We start from the raw sequence: 22,710 nt of genomic DNA, 5'->3' as shown, positions 1-22,710 counted from the left end.
GGCACTGGAGGAGGATGTACTGGTGGTTGTTGTAGTGTCCTCATGCTCCCAAGCCCACAACCGGCGATACTCTATACAAATAGCCTCCAGCTTACGGGCCCTGGACGGACAGCCATCTCCTTACGGGTGAGCTTTTTTGGAGTAGCATCTATGAAGAAAGAAAGAAAAATACTGTAGCCAATAGTCTTTAACATAAAGTCAAAATAATTCAACAGAAAGTTGACACTCAGTAACACCAGCATCAGTAACACCAGCAAGTAGCAAACACAGTATAACATTTTGAAGATAACGGACCAGGTTTTTTTTGATTGTCGATCCACAACTGGTGCCTCCCGTGAGTGACGTTATTTATAATTTCTAACCACTATTTCGAGGGTGCCCCAAATAGGAGGAAAAACCTAAACCTCCAATTAGGACCAAGATCCAAACATAATTGATACAACAGGTATCTGTGCACACGTCGCCTTTTACAGAGTAAATGCTGTAGGTAATCAAACAACACAACCAATAGACAAACAATGTGGAAGTAGTCTTGATGGAAGTTTTTCTTCAATTCAGATTTTTTTCACCACGCCCAGCCAACACGTGTTTCGTCAGGGCTAGTAGCCTACGACTTCATCAGGGCTCCCGCGGGCAGCGGTTCCAAAGCTATTGCTACAATGGCTAGGTGCTCTCAGCCGCTTCTAATTCCGACCCGGCTACCGGGTACTGTGGAGGTTCTTGCTGATTCGTCTCAGCCGTCTCAGCTTTCCAGCGTCTCCGCGTGTAAATGACTTCCGCATTTACACACGGAGACGCTGGAAAGCAGTACGGCTTAACCTGCCACTCACACGGATACTCCTATGGTGTGTCGCATCTTTGGTATTAACCATCACACGGACGGCTGAGACGAATCAGCGAGAACCTCCACAGTACCCGGTAGCCGGGTCCGAATTAGAAGCGGCTGAGAGCACCTAGCCATGTGGCAATAACTTTGGAACCGCTGCCCGCGGGAGCCCTGATGAAGTCGTGGGCTACTAGCCCTGACGAAACACGTGTTGGCTGTGCGTGGTGGATAAAATCTGAATTGAAGAAAAACTTCTATCAAGACTACTTCCACATTGTTTGTCTATTGGTTGTGTAGTTTGATTACCTACAGCATTTACTCTGTAAAAGGCGACGTGTGCACAGATACCTGTTGTAACAGTATAACATTTTGGCATGTATCTTTCCGCCGTCTTTGTAAGCCTGTGACATTTCAGGAATTCCACTAGCAGCACTATGGGTGGACTCACTACAACATACATAGTCAGAGAGTACTAAAAAAGGCCTTTTTTACTTTTTTCCTCTTGGGTTGCAAAAGAAATTACTGGTACGTGAACTTGTGGTAGCCGCCATAATGGCAGCTCACTCAGTTTTCACCCAAGAAATACAGACACAGGCCATGATGATGCAGACTCGCAGTACTTTAAGCAGTACATGCAAGTGGGCATCTGAATGTCTTACTTTTCTATAGGGGTGGCACTGGCACTGGCCATACTTCATTCACTCAGCGTCTGCTCTACTACATCATACACCTCTGCTATTGACGAGGAGGATAAAGAAGATAACATCCAGGCTTCCAAAGTACGTCTATGCTTCTTCTTAATGTCTCAAATGTACCAAAATTTCTTTTTGTCAAAAACCAACTAACACCCTTTTAATTATATTTTGGAAACCGCTGTCTTCTTATGTTGAATTGCATTCAACAAAACCATTCTTTACAGTCATAAATATTAGGACTCGCTCGTCCTTCGTTTCACCCTTCTTTAACTTTTCATTCTTCACATCCCTAAACTTCATCTGATATGACTTGGCTTCACAATAAAAATTAGCCAGCTGAGTTGAAGTGAAATAGAGGGGGCCATTGGTTACCAGAGAAGTACCGCTGCTAATGCTATTGAAAGTCAAGGTTGACTGTCTTTTCCGTGATAGACCAAAAAGTAGTTCTAAATTCGTAAATGTTCTTGACAGTACAGTGTACTTATACTAGTGTACTGTGTACTACTGTACAGTACATCATACACTCCTTTGCGAGCCTACTCAAAAAAATTTCAATAAGTAAGGAGTATAATAACTTACCACAGTCTGCCGCCGATGAGTCTTCCCCCCAGCTCCTCCTGTTGGCGCCGCCGCATCCAGAGTGGACCCCTCCGCACTGCTGGCCCCGGCACTGGTGTTCATCTGTGCCGCATCAGATGTTGTGACGTCTAGGAAAAACATGTCATATTTTCAGATGCCATACACAACCCCCTATTTTCTCTTGTAATGGAAGAAAATGTTACATAACACATTTTTTTATTACTGAGATTGATAAAAAGCAACGGTTTTGGGGAGGGTGTTAACCTTTTATATGCTTATTCCATTAAATGCTACACTTCTTCTTATGACAACTGATGAATGCTTGCTTAACGGGCACCATTTTTCTCATTACAGAAAGAAGATTCCATTGCCCTTCTGCCAGTTGATTCACCAACTACTACTAAGTCATCACCAGCAGTACTTTAAGTACTTTAAAGAAGGTGGGGGCTCCCGCACAGTTATTCTAATAATGTCATGTGTCTGTTAACTATTATTAAGTTTGAGTCATACTAATTTCATTCATGGGAATGTTGTTTCACGACATCTTCATCCATCAGAATACTACGCTATTAAAAATAAAGAAATAATGTTTTAATTTCTTAATTGAAAATAAAACTTTAAAACTAACAAACACTGTGTGGTTTTTGTTTACGAGTCAGTGAGCGGAAAGGTTTGAACTACTTCACTTGGCAGTCATGTTTCAGTGACTCAGATAGGCCGGGACTCGGAGGTAGTCTTCTTCTGTTCTTCTGGGTCATAAAATCATTTGTCAGACATTCTGGATAGTCGTTCAGGGGATTGGGGGTTCAACTTCTGTTCGGACTGAGGTATGTCGAAAGTCGAACTGCACCTATCATCTTGTCCATACTTCTTTGTGTGCAGAATAGTCCTTGAAAGACTAGCGGTATGGGATGTGCTCCTCTCAAATCAAAAAGGCAACTGCTACCTTTTACTTGGTGTAAACAATGACATTTTGTTGTTGGAAATTGTCAAAGCACTTACATTAAGAAGACTAGAATAGACAGCAAGGGCAACCCAGAAGACTGCACTCAGTGCCTAGAGCTATTGCTGTATCAGAGTTTTGTTTCACACCGTTTGCCGAATGGGCAAGCTTAGCTACCTACACAGACCGACTCATAATTGTAAATAGTAGTAGCACAGAGAGTGATGGTAGAGGCAGGATAAGAATGTAGAAAGTAGTCTACATTAGAAGAAGATCAACGACTATTCTGTAAAACATAGAATTATTAGAAACCAGTTTGTAATGAATAGGAGCTGTAAAAGTTAGGGAAGTATAAGTATTAATATAACAATAGAACAACTAACTGGGGCCAGCAGAAGAGCCTGCAAGGGACTGCTCCTGTCCACCTTCTGCCACCGGAGTCTCTGTCGCCGCCAGCGCCTTGCCCCTGGAAGGTCCTGGTGATCATGAAATAAAGAAACACAACATGGATGATTGTTTTTTTGGAAATATTTGATTTCTTTGTACTCAATCTAAAATTATGTCGGGGAAACAAATTAACATCAATTGCATCTGATCTGGTCAACTAGGAGGATAGTAGTACAGTATTGCAGGATTCGCAGACCATCTAATAGGAAAGTTATGTCATTCACTAACTACATCTACAACAAAAAGGTTCTACTACGACTACCATCACTCAGCAGCACGAGACGTCGCGTGACAGACACAGTCCGTCATCATGATTGCAGACCACTAACAAATGTCCTATAACAAGTAATAAATAATATACTCAACTTATCAATCCACCACTATCTCTTCAAAGTGGCAGCAGCAGAAGTACAAAGAAGGACTAGACTTGAGTGTACTGTCTCTAGCATTACGCAGTAATGCTCTCAAATGACTAAAAAGTTGCAAACTAGTAAGCATAGTAGAAACGCCAATAACTTGCAATGACAGAAGCTATTTAAACATTAATTTACCTGCAATGTAATCGAATCAGCAGCATTCGTACTCTTCAGGAAAAAAATAGATTAGCAATATAACAGAACAGAAGGAAAAAAAGTAGTTATTAAATAGCTACTTACCAAGACCAGTGATCTCCACACCGAGCAGGTCGAGCATGTCATGCTCCCGGTCCAAGATGTCACTCCACCGGTGCGTCACTTGCTGGTAGGTGGCCGGACCCCAGACTCCTTATACATGCGCCGGCACACCTTCTCCCACAGCTGGCGACGCTCCCGGAGGCCGTAACCGGAAGCAATCCGCCCACATGCTGCCACGGTCTTAGGGAGGTGGAATTGTACAAAAACCATCAAAGCAGCCACTTCCACCGCAGAGAAGATCTCCCTGGCCTGGACTTCCTCCCCCCTCAAACGCCCGCAAGGGAGCCGGGTACGGGGTGCTGGGCCCTTCCCCTTACCCTTGTCGCCTCCCTTAGCCATGGTCCTGGGCACAAGAAGAAGGAAAGAAGAATTGGTGTGAAAAAAAAGAGAGAGCGCGAAAGAAATAAAGTAGGTAATAAAGTAACAAAAAGTTAAAAAAAACACAAAATATAGATGTAGGATATTTAAAGAGAGAGATAATAAGCAGAAAAACATAGGATTACAAAGATGTAAGATGGATAGAAAGGTAGCATGCCCAAAACCATAGCAGTGAATGAAAAACAAGATGGCCGCGCCCATAGAGGACCGCGTGGGTAAGTTTGCGCAATATTTTCCCCGCAAGCACGCAAAAACGCCCATGAACACGTAATCGCGCGCCGCATATGACACAAGCATACAACTAGCGCCCCGAAACGGAAACACGTCACGCAAACAAGATGGCCGCGCCCATACACGACCGCATGGGCAACCTCGGGGTCGGTGCGCTGCAAGCGGTCCGCGAATAAGCAAAAAAACGCGCAAACACGTAAAAAAAAAGAAATCAGCGAATTTGCACGAATTTGCGGATTGCAAGTTCAATTTTGCACGAATTCGCGCCACGCGAACCTTGCGAAATAGCAGAAAAACAAATTTTGGAAAACTGAAAGCACTTAGCAGGTGCAAAAGTTCAAGCTAATTTGTAACCATTCCCTGTAGTGCTTCCTGAGGGGCCCCTTCAGAGTTCAGTTGCCTACTTGCAACTATTCTCTGACCCTGCTCTGACCCTCAAAGCAGGGTCAGAGAATAGTTACAAGTATGGCACAATGCTCCTGTAAAAAAATAACTGCAACAGGAAGCTCTTACAGCTAAGGAAGCAAGGGCCTGACTTGAAGAACAAATTCAATGTCACATTACCCAGCCCCAAATTAATTAATCTCAGTTGAGGCTGGGCAGGTGTGCTTTCCCCCCATAATCTACAGTGGTGAACAAGAGGGTGGTAGTGGTGAACCAGAGGGTGACCGTGGTGAACCAGAGGGTGGCAGTGGTGAACCAGAGGGTGCTGTGATGAACCAGAGGGTGGCAGTGATGAACCAGAGGGTGGCAGTGGTGAAACAGAGGGTGGCAGTGATGAACCAAAGGGGGACAGTGATGATCCAGAGGGTGGCAGTGGCAAACCAGAGGGTGGCAGTGATGAGCCAGAGGGTGGCAGGGATGAACCAGAGGATGGCAGTGATCAACCAGAGGGTTGCAGTGATGATCCAGAGGGTGGCAGTGGCAATCCAGAGGGTGGCAGTGGCGAACCAGAGGGTGGCAGTGATGAAACAGAGGGTGGCAGTGATGATCCAGAGGGTGGCAGTGGCGAACCAGAGGGTGCTGTGTGTGAGAAGTTGGCCTGGTATATGATGATCACTATTCTAGTGAGCACCTTGCACCAGTCCACATGACCCTCATGGTGATTGGTTGTAAGTCAACCTTATAGACCAGCTATCCTAGTGGTTGCATGGACAAAAGCAGTCTTAGGCTAAACTCAAGAGGGCATGTGAAGCTAGGTGTTTTACCATATGCAATCCTTTAAATACCAAATGAAAGGACACCACACAAATTATATATTATAACATATATGTATTTATTTCTAGAATAATCCCCTTGACTCTTTATGAGCACAGGAGCACAAGTGTTAAACAAAGAACACAGTATAACATACAATAAGATTCACAATTGTGAATAGGCCAGGTGGCCACTCAAACCATATATTAAGAAAGTGGTATAAGTACCACGTCACAAAAATGAACAGGCCTAGGGCCTAGGGAATCTCTGGGCCTACACTGGACTAATGAAGGTTAGGACATAGAAGGCCCACAGGATGCGGGTTCAGTGTCTATAGGCAACCGCGTTTACCACACAAGTCAATGGTGCGTAAAAATGAGGAAGTTATAGGTTTAGGAGTCTTCCGACTGGACTAGAATTTAGCCACTAAAAAGTAGGACACTCGAGGTGTAAACCACTATAGGAGCACCGGTGTAATCTCGTTACCTCACCCACGGGAAGCGGGTGCATACGTGCCAAAGTGCGTCTGGTTTCTTCGTGGAGTTCTATGGAGCCTGGAGGTAAAGATGCTGCAGGCGGCCAGGAGAGAAGAGTCTGGTTGGATCCAAGGGTGGATCGAAGATGTAGAGTACCTGAAAGCAGAGGGGACAGTAGCTAGGTCACTAGCCAGTGACCAGGATGGAACCAGGACAGAACCAGGCAGTGTCGGGTTGCGATCAGGTGCTGTTGAGTAGTTTGTCTCCGCTGCCACGTAGACCAGGAAGGATTGAAGACAACCAGCTGGTGGACACAAGCTGTCCCACAAAGGCTCTTGCTGTCAGCGGTGTCGGTTCTTGAATTGGAGTCACCAAACCTTGGCAAATGCAACCCAAGCAGGGCTCGAAGATGTCTTCTGGATCAGACCAGGAAGGTCAAATCGATGGCTCCTTTTAAGGGGAGCTAGGGCCAGTCTGGAGCAACCAGACCAGCAGTGTAGTTTTGATGGATCTTTGTCACAGAGGCCACTAGCTAACGGGCAAGCGACCGGACAATGCGGCAAGCAGGAAAAGTGCAAAAGGGCCCCACGCAGCACTCAGTGAGTCTGGAGGGGTGATCTTTGGAGCACAGGCTGCTCGGGGCTGGGGCTTCTCAAACCCCAAAGCACAGCATCGAGGGTGCCTCGGGAGCTGCACAGGAAGCACTTCGTCGACTCTTCAAGATGGCCGGTCCCACGTCTCTCGTCGCCTCCACGGGTCTCAGCTTTGCCAGGACTGTGGATCAGGCTGTTGGATGTCTGGGAGTCTGGGTCTTGTTGATCTCTGTCGTTCGAGCTCCGGCAGGAGCAACGGCAAAGAAAGTCTTGATGCGCTCATGGTGCCTGCCTGCACAGGGTGACCACTCCTTGTCCACAAAGGAGATTCTTCAGTCTTCCACATCGAGTGGGATGTCGAAGGGTCCAGAGTTTAATTTCAAAGTTTCAGTCAGGATGATCTGGTTTGCATTGGCACAGCTCCTACCTTTATTTCAAATCTAGGGGCTGGATCTCCTGCTAGGTCCCTCCTATGGGTGGGACCCAGGAAGGGGGTGGTTACACCCCTTTCCCTTTGTCCAGTTTCGTGCCAGAACTGGGGCTGGAGAGCCCCAGCACCGGTTTGAACTGGACTTTGCATTGGACACCTTGTGTGCCCCAGGCAGTGTCTAGTTTCATTCAGCCCTCCCTGCCCCAATCCACAGCCTTGAACCAGAGGGTGGCAGTGATCAACCAGAAGGTGGCAGTGATGAACCAGAGGGTGGCAATGGTGAAGCAGAGGGTGGCAGCGATGATCCAGAGGGTGGCAGTGGCAAACCAGAGGGTGACAGTGATGAACCAGAGGGGGACAGTGATGATCCAGAGGGTGGCAGTGGCAAACCAGAGGGTGGCAGTGATGAACCAGAGGGTGGCAGGGATGAACCAGAGGGTGGCAGGGATGAACCAGAAGATGGCAGTGATCAACCAGAGGGTGACGTGATGATCCAGAGGGTGGCAGTGGGGAACCAGAGGGTGGCAGTAATGAACCAGAGGGCGGCAGTGGCAAACCAGAGGGTGGCAGTGATGAACCGGAGGGTGGCAGGGATGAACCAGAGGATGGCAGTGATGAACCAGAGGGTGCTGTGATAAACCAGAGGGGGACAGTGATGATCCAGAGGGTGGCATTGGTGAACCAGAGGGTGGCAGTGATGAACCGGAGGGTGGCCCGATGAACTATAGGGTCGCAAACAGGCTGGACACGTAGAAACAACATGGTCGCGACCGTTGCGACCACACAAGTAAGTTCGCGTTCCCGAACTTGTACAAAACCCTCGCGAACTGGCAATAACAGCAAATTCACAAATTCGCTAATTTTTCGAATTGCGAGTTCGCTTTCGCACCAATTTGCGGATCGCGAATTCGCAAATTTCGCCCATACTTAATAGAAACTGCCTGGATGAATGTTTAAGTGGTTGGGTTATGGCACAGTGAATGGATTAGTACATGGGGCTGTATGGCTCACTAGAGTAGCATAAGGGCAGTAGATGTTTGAGCAGTTACGTGTCAGGAAAGAGATGAAATAACCACATGCTGCTGTCACAATTATTGCAGAAGTGGACACAGACTCACAGTGTGAATCTAGACTAGCAAAACTATTCCCTGGAATTTAACAGGAGAAACAAACTAGTCTGGAAGGGGTAAGGTGACTGCATACATTCTTCATATTTCACTACTGCACTCTACTGGAAATTACTGACTCATTCTCTGAATGCATAAGCAATCACTGGGTTCTAATACTACTGCCATTTCACAGCAGGACAGCTTTTTTAAGCACTTATGTGTCTGCAAAGACATGAAGTAACCACATGCTTCTGTCACAATGGTTGCAGAAGTGGACACAGATTCTCAGTGTGATTCTAGACAAGCAAGACTATTCCTTCGACTATAGCAGGAGAAACTCACTAGTCTGGAAAGGGTAAGGTGACTGCATACATTCTACACATTTCACTACTGCACACTAGTGTGAATGTCTGACTCATTCTGCAAATGCATAAATAATCACTGGGTTCAAATACCACTGAAATTCGACAACAGAACAGCTTTTTAAGCATTTATGTGTGTGCAAAGACATGAAGTAACCGCATGCTTCTGTCACAATGCTTGTAGAAGTGGACACCGACTCACAGTGTGATTCTAGATAATGAAGACTATTCCCTGGACTTTAGCAGAAGAAACTCACTAGTCTGGAAGGGGTAAGATGACTGCATACATTCTACACATTTCACTACTGCACTCTAGTGTGAATGCATAAGCAATAGAAAATGCTTCGACCTGATTCCCTTCTCAGCTAGGAAATTGGTCACAGTAGCCATCATAACCTCACGCATCGACTACTGCAACAGTCTATACACAGGGACAAACAGAGAAGTCTGCCACAAACTACAAATGGTCCAACATGCGGCAGCTAGACTGGTGTTAGGATGGGAAAGGAGAACCTCAGCCACTGCAGCAATGGACACCCTGCATTGGCTACCTATCCACAAACGGGTGCTTTTTAAGATCCTCCTAATCACATTTAGGGCCTTCAATGGAAACAGGCCCAGCTACATACAAAATATGTTCCAACACTACAACCCCTCGCGGTGTCTTAGATCCCAAAGTGCCAACCTCCTCACCATTCCCAATTTCAGATACAAAACGAGAGGAGGAAAAGCCCTGGCAGTCCTGGGATCCAAAGCCTGGAACACACTCCCACCACATTTCCGTCATATTCCCACAGAATCCATCTTTAGAAAGACACTTAAAACTTGGATCTATACCCTATCCGAAGCACAATGTAAAAACCTAGTCTAACCTCACCAACCCATTCCTATTACACAAATTAGGCCACCGTTTTGGTTCCTCTCTAAAAGCGCCAAGATGCTCCCTGCAGTGTAGTCCGCGCTATACAAGAAATCATTACATTACATTACATTACAATTACTAGGTTCAAACACTACTGAAATTTGACAACAGGACAGTTTTTTAAGCACTTATGTGTTTGCAAAAACATGAATTAACCACATACTTCTGCCACAATGGTTGCACAAGTACACACAGACTCACAGTGTGGTTTTAGACAAGCAAAACTATTCCCTGGATTTTAGCAGGAGAAACTCACTACTCTGGAAGGGTTAAGGTGATTGCATACATTCTATACATTTCACTACTGCACTGCTAGTGTGAATGCCTGACTCATTCTCCGAATGCATAAGCAATCACTGGGTTCTAATACTACCTCAGTCAAGGAGCACAAATTGAGTTCAGGTTTTGTAACTCAATATTGCGCTCTCTCTGCACCTGCTTAAGGTCCCTGATCTCTGTTAGGACCCGTCCCATCACATTGTGGGTCAGTTGTATTGCTCCCAAGACTCAATCAATGGTGGTCTGGTTGGCAATGATGCCAGTGGCCTCACTTTCTTGGCCCACTGATTCCCTCCCATGATGCTTCCCTCCACTACTGTGTTGCAGTGAGGCAGTGGGGCCCATCCCACTGGGTTTTGGCACAACTGGAAGTGGTGGTGGTTGCCCAACAGTAGCTAGGACTGGGGGTACAATATGTGAGTTGTGCTCCTCTGGACACAGGGAGTAGAGGTATCAATATGCGTAGATGATGTAGCAGCTGGGGTGGAAGTGTAGGTGTGAGTTGAGTGTGACTCACTGGGGCTTTCTGTCCAGACAGACAAGCTGGACAAGGTATGCCCTCATCATCTGACACAACCTAAAGAATTAAAAGAAGTAAAAATATAATTAAGATAAATTGTTATTTATGAAATGTACCGTCCATATACCAGACATGCAGCTCAACACAGTAGAGAGGAGATTTGAGAGGTGAGCTATTTCAAGGCCTAGCAGCCCCTAAAATAAACCATGGTACAACTTAGTGGTGGATTGAATGGCATTGGTCAACATATGTGCACTGCAAAGTAAATCGTGAATCAATAATACATATAATCAGCATTCCACATATCATGATTGGAAACCTTTGAATATAAACACTATGATTTCTGCAACCAAGTATATCTATTCAATGAAGCTACAAGAAGGTGACAACATACTGAATCAATTGCAACACAACATATACATTTTTTAAAAATGCATGAAATGGTGAATGACAACTACGGAAAGCTTTGTCTTTTCTGCATATGTGGAAGGAAAGGAAGGTTGGCCAGCATCATAATGCACTATTGTTTTGCAGAGACAAAAACAGGGCATCATGGAAGTTGTAGTCATTTGTATACCCTTGCCAATACTTGTGAAAAAGTGTGTAGCACATACCTATTTAATTTACCACAGTGAAAGTTGAACACGCATTTACAATATGTACACATATGTAGGTTATTTACATAGACCACAATACAATTTACAAGCACTGTACCTTCATGTGCATATGGATGGAGTTTGGAACCTGTTTATTGAAGTAAGACAACTTACATTGAGATACAGTAAAGGACTAGGCAAATTCATTGACAACAACACACAATCTGACAATCTCTTTTGGTCATTGTTAAACAGATTGTAACAACCATGATGCTACTGATTTGGATAACACAAGGCACTTTGGGAGCAGAAGTTTAAATATTTAGGTTCTGATAGGTATCTAGAAACATTTTTGAACAGCTAAGTTAAGAGCAAAGACTCTATTTGTGATTAGTGAGACATATACAGGTGTGACTTACGAGTCCCCACTTCACCAGGGATTCAATCAAGACTTCAGGATGTAGGATCTGCAAGACCTTCTCCTCCCCGGGAAATATTTGTAATGGGATGCTGGGTGAACCACCACCAGTCCTCTGGGCCTCCAGGTGATGATTGGAGGCCAGGTAACAGACTCTCCCCAGCAGGTCGTACCATCTCTTTCTAATTTCCTCCTGTGTGCACAGCTTATTAGCCACAGCATTCACTCTGTAGACTATTCTGTCCCACATATGCCTTTTCTGACATATGAAAGTATTTTTTCAATAAATGTTTTATTCAAAAGTTGTTCAGTATACAACAATACATGCCACATATGAATTACAAAGCTCAGGGCATTTAAAAAGCATGCTTTGCCGTGAACGCGCATTCCTACCCCAATCAGATTCAGCAACATATGTTTCCTGAACCACCTATTCACCAGGCCCACCCACACCAAGCCCCCTCTATATTGTGTCTATCTGCCCCATACATTCTGACACTTGCGCGGACAACCACAGCTCTGGCAAACCTCTCGCTTCAATAGTTGTCACCAATCTAAATCCTTCTTTCAGTACCAGATATCCAGGGGTCTAGTCGCTCCCCATGCTTTAACAATGTTTTGTTTAGTCATCCCCGCTGCCAGTGTCAACCACAATTTGAGGTATCTGGGCCACTTCTCTTCCATGGAAATACACCAGATCAGCCATCTAGCATCTAGTGATACCTTCAGGACCATAACCACAGTCATGATTGCCGTGACCACCCGCCAGTAGCCTTGGATCACAGGGCATTCCCAAAGTGTGTGGAAGAAGGTACCCACTGCTCCTCAAACCCAAATGCACTGGGCCAAATTGCAGCACCCCTTGCAGTGTATCCTGAATTGAGAACAATAAGATTTGTGTAATATACGCAGTTGTAAAAGACGGAAGCGAGCCCTTACGGCAATTTACCTAGGGCTTTCGATGGCCTCTTCCCAGTTGTCATCTTCTATCAGCCCTGAATCACCACCCTCCCAAGCTGCCTGCGATGAGCGTAGAAGGTCCAGTGAATTGTTTATTATCTTCTGGTAAACCATGCAGAGCACTTTGGCCGGCTTTGTGTCTAACAGTTGGTCCTCCATTGGTGAGTATTCCGGGAGCTGTTTCCCCTCGGTTAAGTGGCAGTTCACAGCCTGCCCCAATTTGTAGGTATTGGAATCTCTCTCCCTGTGCTATATCATATTCCGCCTGCAGGTCCTTGAAGTTCAGAAGCTTTCCCACCTCCACACATTCCCTAGTTTATTTATCCCTATTAGACACAAACTGATAAGAATTTTTAGCTACTTCACTTCACCAAGGAGATCACTGTCCCACAGTGGGGTCATGGCAGTTAAATTGCCACCCCACCCCAAGTAAATATTGACATTGTTCCAAGCCACCACCACTGCCGGAGTATGGCTTGGAAGTGTGCCTATCTTTTTCTTCATATAGAGAATGGCAGGGTTCCCCCGTTTGCCCATCATATTGCTGTCGACTTATACGCTGGTTCCTCCCTATTCCAAAATACCCACTCATTGATCACCATCAACTGGGCAGCCCAGTAATATGCACGGATCTCTGGAATCGCCAATCCCCCTTTGAATACTCCCCAGTGTAGCTTCCTGAGAGATATGCGCAGCCTGCCTCTATTCCAGAGGAGTATGGCAAGCTCACAGTTAAGCCCAATGAAGAAATTTTCTAGCACCTTAAATGGGGTATTTTGGAGGACATATAGCATATGGGGCAGGGCCATCATTTTAAACAGGATGGCTCTGCCCATCAAGGAGCTCGGCAGTGCCCTCCAATGGACCAGGTCCGCCTAGAGGTGCTCCGACTGAACGAGTAGGTTCTGTTGAAGGAAGTCCTCCACGGTCCTGGCGATAAAAATTTTAAGGTAGCGGAATGCCCACATCACCAATGGTGCAAGTGAACCCGGTCAAAGGGTAGGGATCCTTCCCATGAGTGGAAAGACTAGAGATTTATCCCAGTTGATTTGATACCCCTGGTGCAAAGGGTGGTGGTGGGGGGAGCTGGTTCGGTGGTTGGGTGCGTGGTCAGTGCGCCGAAGCTGTTGTGTATGTCGGCGATCTTTCGGTGGAAGAACGAGGCGAGTGAGTCGCAGAGGTCTTGCGAGGGTGTGATGTCATTGTTGCAGGCGCTGGGGTTGGAGAGCTCTTTAACGATGCTGAAGAGTTCCTTGCTGTTGTGGGTGTTGTTGTCCAGTCGTTTTTTTAATGTTGTTTTCTTGGTGGTGTAGATCAGCTGGTGGTGTTTGCGGGTGGTGTTCTTGAGGGCGGTCATGTGTTCTGCTGTCTGGTCGTGGCGCCAGGCTTTCTCGAGGGTGCGGCAGGTTTTCTTGGAGTTTTTGAGGTCGTTGGTAAACCACGAGGCTTTCCTGCTGCTGGGTCTGCTGGGAGGGTTCTTCAGTGGTGCGAGGTCGTCTGCGCAGTTGGTGAGTCACTGAGTGAGGTTGCGGGCTGCTTCGTTGGGGTCCGTCGTGCTGGTGGGTGGGTTCTGGCTGAGGGCGGTGGTGAGCTGGTCGGCGGTGATCTTGCTCCAGCTTCTGCGGGGAACCTGTTGCGGGTGGTGGTGGGTCTGTGATCTGTCCAGTGTAGTCCGGTGGAGTGGCTGAAGGAGATGTGCTTGCTGGAGGAGAAGACGGGGTCAAGCGTGTGGCCGGCGTAGTGGGTGGGGGTAGTCACCAGTTGCTTGAGTCTGATGTTGGCGAGGATGTCCAGCAGGGCAGCGGTGTTGCAGTCCTTGTTGTTCTCCAGGTGGAAGTTGAGGTCCCCTAGGAGGATGTAGTCTGTGGAGGTGAGGGCGTGCAGACTGACGAAGTCTGCGATGGCTTCGCTGAATTGTGTGCGTGGTCCTGGGGGTCTGTAGATGAGGGTGCCTCTGAGGGTGGTCTTGGGGTCGGTGTGTATCTGGAAGTGACGGTGCTCGGCGGCGGTGAGGGTGTCGTCGGAGTTGGTTGTGATACGGATGGTGTTTCTGTGGACGATGGCGATGCCTCCTCCGGTTTGGTTGACGCCGTCCTTCCGGGTGATATTGTAGCCATCCGGGATGGCTATGGCCAACGCAACCATTACAACGCAGGTGCCATTACAACGCATGCCATTACAACGCATGCCATTACAACGCAGGTGCTATTACAACGCATGCCATTACAACGTAAGTATAGGTAAGTATTTAATTTTAATAATATTAACTTAATTTTAATTTATTTTAATTTTATAAAATACATCTATTTTTTTTAAATATTTTTAATTTTAATGTAACTTTTTATGTTTTATAAATTAATTTATTTTACAAAATTATAACATTTTAAATATATTTAATATTTTTTTCAATTATAATTTAATTTATTTAATTAATTGTTACCCCTACACTATCCAACACTTACCCTACTATTACACCCCCCTGGAGTTAGAATAGTAATTTTAACCCCTACACTATCCAACATTTACCCTACTATTACAAACCCAAGGAGTTAGAATTGTAAATTTAAATATATTTTAAAACATTAAAAATGAATTAAGATAATTTAATAAACAATTTTTGTAATTTAATTAAAATAAAAATAAATTAAAAAAATTAAATACTTACCTATATTTACATTGTATTGGCATGCTTGTAATATCACCTGCATTGTAATGGCATGCGTTGTAATGGCATGCGTTGTAATGGCACCTGCGTTGTAATGGTTGCGTTGTGATGGCATGCTTTGTGAATGTATGCGTTGTAACGTCACACATTCCCTTGAGACCCTTACCGGTGAGTAGCGCTCTCTATAAATGTATTGATTGATTGATAAATGCCCATCTACTGTTGTGATGGAAAAATATAAAATGGTTATTAAGCATTTGACAACTAAAGTGGAGCACAAATAAATTAGTTGAAAATTATCAGGATGGCACTTAAGCCTAAGGAATCGGTGCATGCATATTATGAGATCATAAGGAAGATCTATAGACAGCACAGTGATAACAATAACTCCACAAAAGAGGAAGTTGTTAGCATATTCATTTCAGTTTTCATGTTGGGTTTGCATCCAGAAATGTTTTCCATATTCAACAGAGTAGGATGTGTTGGCAACCAACAACTCTTGGTGAGATTTTGTAGTATGCCAATTATCACAGTAATAGTTTTGATTCAAAGCATAGTAAGATTAAAGAGAAGCTTATGTTTGCTCAGATGAAGTATTTTCAGAAATGTGGCATAAAAAGGAATTTATCACACTAGGCAGATTCCGTTTTTTCTTTCAAGTACGAATTCAGGACTTTCAAGTAGTAGGTATGCAGAGTCAGGATTTTCAATGTGTGCAGGCTGTAAATAATGTTCTTCAAGGATTAAACAGAGATGTTACCAATGATTCAAATGCAAATATAAATATTTTGAAAAAGACTGCACCTTGCCATGTCGGTGGGAAAATTGGTCAGTGGAAAAAGAATGTAGATCTAAAGCGGATAGAGCGCATAATGGGGCACAAATGATTCCACAGATGTAATGGAATATGGAATAGATGGCACAAAATGGGTTAGCAGTTCCAGCCTAACTGGCTTCTGTGCAGAACAAGCATAATCAAAGGCATTTCAGTGGGCACTTGCCATGAGCCAAAACAAAAAACTTTAATTTGAAGAATTTTCAACAGAATCCTGGTAGTCAACAAACTCCTTCGGTGATGTACACAACTTTTCCTCCGATTGCATATGCATTCTGAGTTCCTACATGACAGAGTCAAATGCAGGCACAATGGCAATAACTGCAGGAGGAGCAGGGTTGCCTGCTTGGTACAGTGCTAGAGGTAGACCAGAGTAGCCCTTATGTAGCTGACGGGATGAAAGGGCACCAAGCACAATTTTTTAATGTTACAGGTGCTACCTTTTCTATGGTTGACTGATAGAGGTTTTAAACCTATCTATCTCTCTTGGGAAAATAAGTTGTGCTGTCAGCATCATTAACAAATAGATCACCAATAAGGTGTAGAAAAATCATTGTAAAAATTTGATCTATAGAAAACAAATACCAGTTCCTAATTTGTGACCAGAGTCCACTTAAATTGTCAAGTTGTGACTTTTTATGAAGGATGAATTGTAGAATTTATTGTACGCTGGATGATGTAGCAATACAGAAAATGGACAAAGACCTAGACTAGAATTAAAATCCGAAGACTCAGGAGTGAGACCGCTTTCAGTGTCTGATTTGAGACATATTGCGAAAGAAGTTTAGATTATACTGGAAAATAAATTGGATCAATGAAACTTCCAGAGCTAGTGCAAATCAAAGTGAAATTTAATATAATGTTTCCTCATACTGCTCAGGAAAAGTTCACTTGTGTAACTGAGGAGAGATTAACACTTGTTACTGGGAAAATTATTGAGCAAAGAATTTTAATAGAAGAGCTAGGAAGTTGTTGCAACTCCCTGATGAAGTTAATTAGAAAAATGAGAAGATAATGGAGAATATTGCAGGACCTTCGAAAAAATGAGTAATATTATTTTTCCATGTTGTCCGGCGGCACTAAATCCTGCTGTATTTTGATCCAGCTCTCCACTGACGCAGTGTGGTTCACTATCATCAATTTATGCCAAATATTCTTCTCCATCCCTCTTCATGAGGATTGTAAGTATCTCTTTGCATTTCGATTTTTCAATTGAGTAATGGTCTTGTGTCAAACTTCACAAGAGTACACAGGCAGCCTATCAATATTTCTCCAAAATCACCTGTAATTCAGCCCTGGTGCAATATATTGACAGCCTAATGGTTGCATTGCAAACAAGACAAGACTGAAACTTTAAACAATAGCATTGTCGAACCATTTTGTAAACATGGCCATAAAATGTCCCGGCAAAGTTGCAATATTGTCAGAAAGAAGTGCTTTAATTTGGGTCATAAGGCTGAGAAAGGAGTGAAGAAGGTGTCTGCAGAGCTTATTTCTGCAATTCTGAAAATGAACCTACCAAAGACCCAAAAGGTAGTGAGGGTGTTTTGGGGAATGGTTGTCTACTGTCCTAAATGGATTCTAAACTTTGCCCAAATTGTATAGAGTTTACAGAGGCTTCTTCACAGTGGTGTGAGTGATTTGGTGACATGGGTCGATGATTGCCTTCCGGGAGCTCAGACTCTGTACTGCACACACTCTTGGAAAGCCTGCTTATGAAAAATACTTTTATTTATTTTGCCGTGTGAGAGCAGGGTGCTCTCTTTCAGTTCGTACCCAGCAACATAGAGGAGTAAACCACCTGTGGCTTATTTTTCAGATACATTCGACCAACAAACCACTGTTTAAAGAGCATTACTTCAACCTGTCTGGTAATAGAACAGAGTATTGTAAATGACAAACAGCTGATTGAACAACTGATCCCAGCAGCTGATCATTTCTCAGTCAAATACTACAATAACCTGAATCCCACCACACACTTTGCAATTCCTCATGAGGTTTCTGATGAAGAACATAATGACTATGTCATGACCGTGTCAATGTGATGGAGCGTGGCCATGATGAAAACTTGAGCAGACACGCATCCCTGAGCTCTGTACAAGGCCTTCTAAAATATCCTGCATAATCCCAATAGCACACTCACCCACCCTCAAAACCGGTCAGCATCAACAGACTGTGGAAGGGTGTAGAATAAATTGCAAAGCCGAGTCCGCAGCCCTTGTGACGATAGTCAGAAACCTGACACAGGGCCGGCTCTAGGGCAGTGCAACCAGTGCCACCGCACCGGGTGCTGACTTCCTGCGTTTGCAAGTTAATTATTGCAAAATTAAAGCACCTGCTGCCGAGTTTGCTTCCTACAGCAATTTCCAGGCAGCCCAGAAAACATTTCAAGATAATTCCTGTGATTAAAGTTCTTCCTGAAGAGAGATTGGAGTTTTGTTTAATTGGTGTTTTGAGTCACTAAAGTAGTGCAGAGGATAAAACAAGTATGTGCAGATTACAAAGTGCATAAAATGGAAATAGGTCAGTGGGCTAATCTTTTTAAAAGAGATATCAATTTGTTACTTGCAATTTATAAGTTAAATATAGAGCTGTTAACTTTTGTTAAAGAACTGCATGCACGCTGCACAGTATAGATTTGAGCAACGTTTAATGTTGCAAAAAGGATTCATTTGGGTATAAATCTATTCTCATTATTAAAGAGAACCCCCAACTATGGTGTTCCTTTTTAAATTCTGAGTTTGTGCTTCTTCAGACCAAGCACTCTTAATCTATACTGCCTACCAGTATGAATGGCATGTCACTCCTACACCTTGTAATCCTCATTGGCTCATGTAACAGTTGCTATACACTAATTTACACACCTATGATTGATTGACTCTGTAATGTGTGTGTGATTTAAAGTGCTCTGACACCCTACACTGGTATGAGTGGCGCTATATACGCATCTGATATAGAGTGCTATTGCTATACATGCATCTGAGAGAGAGTGGTTATGGAGACATGGGCACTTGTAAAGGGTGATGGTGAGGGAATCTGTGGTGGAGGTGGTCATTGGGGCGCCAAACAAACGTTGTCCCACCGGGCACCACCAGCTCTAAAACCAACCCTGACCTGACATCCTGAGTGACCACCCAACACCATCCCTGCCCTGGGAGCAATCAAGGCCTCACTGTGGAGAGGCTAACGCTGGGAAACCAGAGCAGCCTGTACATGAAGAGCTCACAGTGGCCAGTGAGTGGAAAGTGGTGATGCAGCTAAGGACTGTTGGCTGTGTGAGGAGCTGGAGCAGGTGCAGGCCAAGGTGGCTTGCTGGCCCTGTACTGAACAGCCTCTGGTGCCTGGGGGTGGGTATGTCTGGACTTGGAGCACCCTATGCCAATGCGGAGTAGAACTGTGGAGCACAAGGGGATGGTGAGGAGGAGTACACTGTAGCCAGGGCCAATCGCGATCTATTGCTCCCCCCAGTGAAACTGAAACAGTCAAGTGTGGTGTGGGTGAGGGGCCGAGCAAGGTTCCAGGGTGGCAATGGTGGTTCAAAATAAACTCTGAGATGAATTTGGGAGCAAAGACATAATTGAATCACCTGTTCACTGCACCACTAAGGAGTCAACCTTGTGTGCTGCTGACATCAAAAAAGAGCTCGGTCACCTGCTTGCAACACAAAGGAGCACCCCAACTGCCATCGCAATGTGGTCCCAGTGCTCTGGTCATCAACTGAGACTGGGTTCTGCACAAGGCTGCACTTGACCTGGCAGCGAGAAGGCTGCATGGTGAAGGACGTCTTGCACCACTCAATGTTACTTGGCAAGAACATTTGCTGACCCCCGCATCTACCTTCAGATAAGGGGTTTGTTCATAGTGAGTGGATGGACACACGTGCCTTACAAGCCACTTGAGGCCCCCTAGGTAAATGCTGCTATAATGGCACCAGGGGTGGAGCAGCCTAGGAATCTACAGCTGCAACAACGTTGCCCATGTGTTTGGACCAGATAGGTGTTTCCTGATACATGGATATGACTAATGTTAGGTCAAAAACTATGCATTTGCAGACAATAATTGTGCAACCCAAACATGGAAAACTTGCAACTGCTGTTCCCAAAGACATCAGAGAACTTCTTACAACACTGACTCCAGCAGCAACTGGCCCACTGACTGCCTTGGAATCCACTCTTTAAAAACAGCCAGTAAATTTGAGAAGATCCTGCAAGCAATCCTGGACTCACATGTCTCACTAGCATCCAGAATGTATGCAGTAATCACAGAGATATATTTTCCCTGGGCATATTTGAATTTTTTTTTAGGAATGAGTAGATGAAGCAGCATTGTCCCTCACCTCAATGCGGCTCATACTAAAGGACGTGCAGTCTCAACTTTGACTCCTGTGAATGGAAATCACTGAGTTACATTCACAATCAGAAGATGAAGCAGAAGACAAGGAAGGCCACTCAAGGTGCAACAAAGTACAGCTCCTGTGCATATCAGAATGAGATGAGGGCCAGAATATGGAGCTTTTCCTTGAAAGATGTCTATCAGACACAGAGCTCAAGGCTCGCGGCCCTAAGTTCTTCTTCCTCATTGAAAGGGTACACCACATCATGGGATGTCCACCCCCACCTGGATCAAATTTGCGACCAGTAATTGCCAGACTACTCAACTACAGATACAGGATCTTATGCTACAGATATTCAGAACTAAAAGGTCATGGATTTGCATGGTTGCTACTACTGCAGCATAATCAGACTACATAGTAGAAGTACAACAACTTTGAAGCTCCTATGTCACTGTGAAGACACAACTGTGTATTCTAGGGCTGAAGCATGCTCTCCTTTTTCTGGCTAAGCTCAGGGTGGTAAATGGGGAACAGCTCACTTTTTCTAATCACCCAAAGATGCATGGACCTGGCTACAAAAGAAATGTGTGCTGGTGCTGATGGAGGGCAACAAAGCATTCCGCAGTGGAGAGCGCAATTGCCAGCGGGAAAGGAAAACTGGATTACCTCGGAGCCAGCCCACTCTGATGCATGCAGCTGCTTAACTTGCAAAAGTGGTGGCAGACAATATGGTTGTAATCCCTTTGCCGTCCTGGACTTGGACCCCAGCTCAGAAACAGACACTGGTACTCATTCATTGGACACCATGCACTACACTAGACCAGCCCTTACTCTCAGGCTAGTGAATTATATAATTTGCATGATGGATAGTGATGCCTCATACTTCGGTGGCAATTTCCTTCAGCTGGCAAGCTATTGTCATTCTCAAAGGAATCATTTGGTGCTCAAGACTCTGGAATGAGACCAGTCATATTGTCCCCTTAAGGGCCTTGCCAGGGAACTGAAGGAGGTAACCCTCCGTATACAGGAAGAGACACAACTGTCTTCCTACTAGAGGTTTCATTTGTATATGTGTCATTGTTAAAAACATGGCATTCAGGGGAGAGGGTAATTGGTGTGTTGTTTCTTAAAGTTTATCACAGTTATAATGCGACATTCAGTGTCTCAATTACAGATGTGACCTTATCTCAACACCATTAGGACTTAGGGAATCCCCTATCTCCAGCCCGTACACATTTGAGATGTCAGTGAGTGCTGCAACTGACCCTAGTGAGACCTCATGGGACCCACATGCCACTTTGTCACGGAACTTCATTTGAACCCACATCAGAGCCACAATGCCCAACGCCACAATTACTCTGACCTCTATTTACAGCAGCCTGACTTGGAACATAAGGAGTCTGGCCACACCCTGTAAACGTCATGTGATTTATACATATGTCAAATGCCGCCACATACACATTGCATGTCTTCAAGAGACACACTTGCCAATACAGAACTTGCGAAACTACATAGGTGGTGGTGTGGGCTTTCTGTAACGCATAACCTGGTTGAGGATACATGACCCACTGGTACAGTGCATATGAGGGGGGTGATTTTAATTGTGTAGTGGAAACAACATGGACCACTCTGTACCACCACTCCATGATGTCACCTGACCCAAAATGACCTACTCCTTCCACCAATGGGTAGTGAATTTGCAGATCTGGAATATGTGGACGGCGTGGAACCCAAACCACAGAGTACTCTTTCCACTCTCAGGTACACCGACTGTACACAAGACGGTATTTCTCTGCACTGCCATGCTAGGCGGGTCCATGGTAGACATTGAATACTTGGCACACACTACATCAGACCATAATCAGCTTAAAATGACAGTGCAGGTTGGAAAAGCAGGGCTAAGATACACACTTGGAGGGTTCGTTCTGAAGTGCTCCAAGATATGACCTTTTGAGATACTGTTGCAAGCTTGCTTTGGATTTTCCCTTTCCTCTTCCCCAGTTTCCCCTTAGACTATGAACACCCCTCAAGCTTATCCTTTTGGAAGATTCTAAATGGAATGTTGGACAGGGAGTTGGTGTTAGAATGTTGTGTGAGGAAACACTGTCATTGCCTGGAGGAGTATTCTATAGTTAACCTGGAAATGTTGTTCTGCAATACTAAAAAAAGCTATTTAAATTAGAAATGTGCACCTTATCTTCAATTGACACATTGGGCACTCGTATGCAAGACTATTTTACAG

Source organism: Lissotriton vulgaris, chromosome 3_1, assembly GCF_964263255.1.
Source record: "Lissotriton vulgaris chromosome 3_1, aLisVul1.2, whole genome shotgun sequence".
NCBI lineage: Eukaryota > Metazoa > Chordata > Amphibia > Caudata > Salamandridae > Lissotriton > Lissotriton vulgaris.
This window is presented reverse-complemented; position numbering follows the sequence as displayed.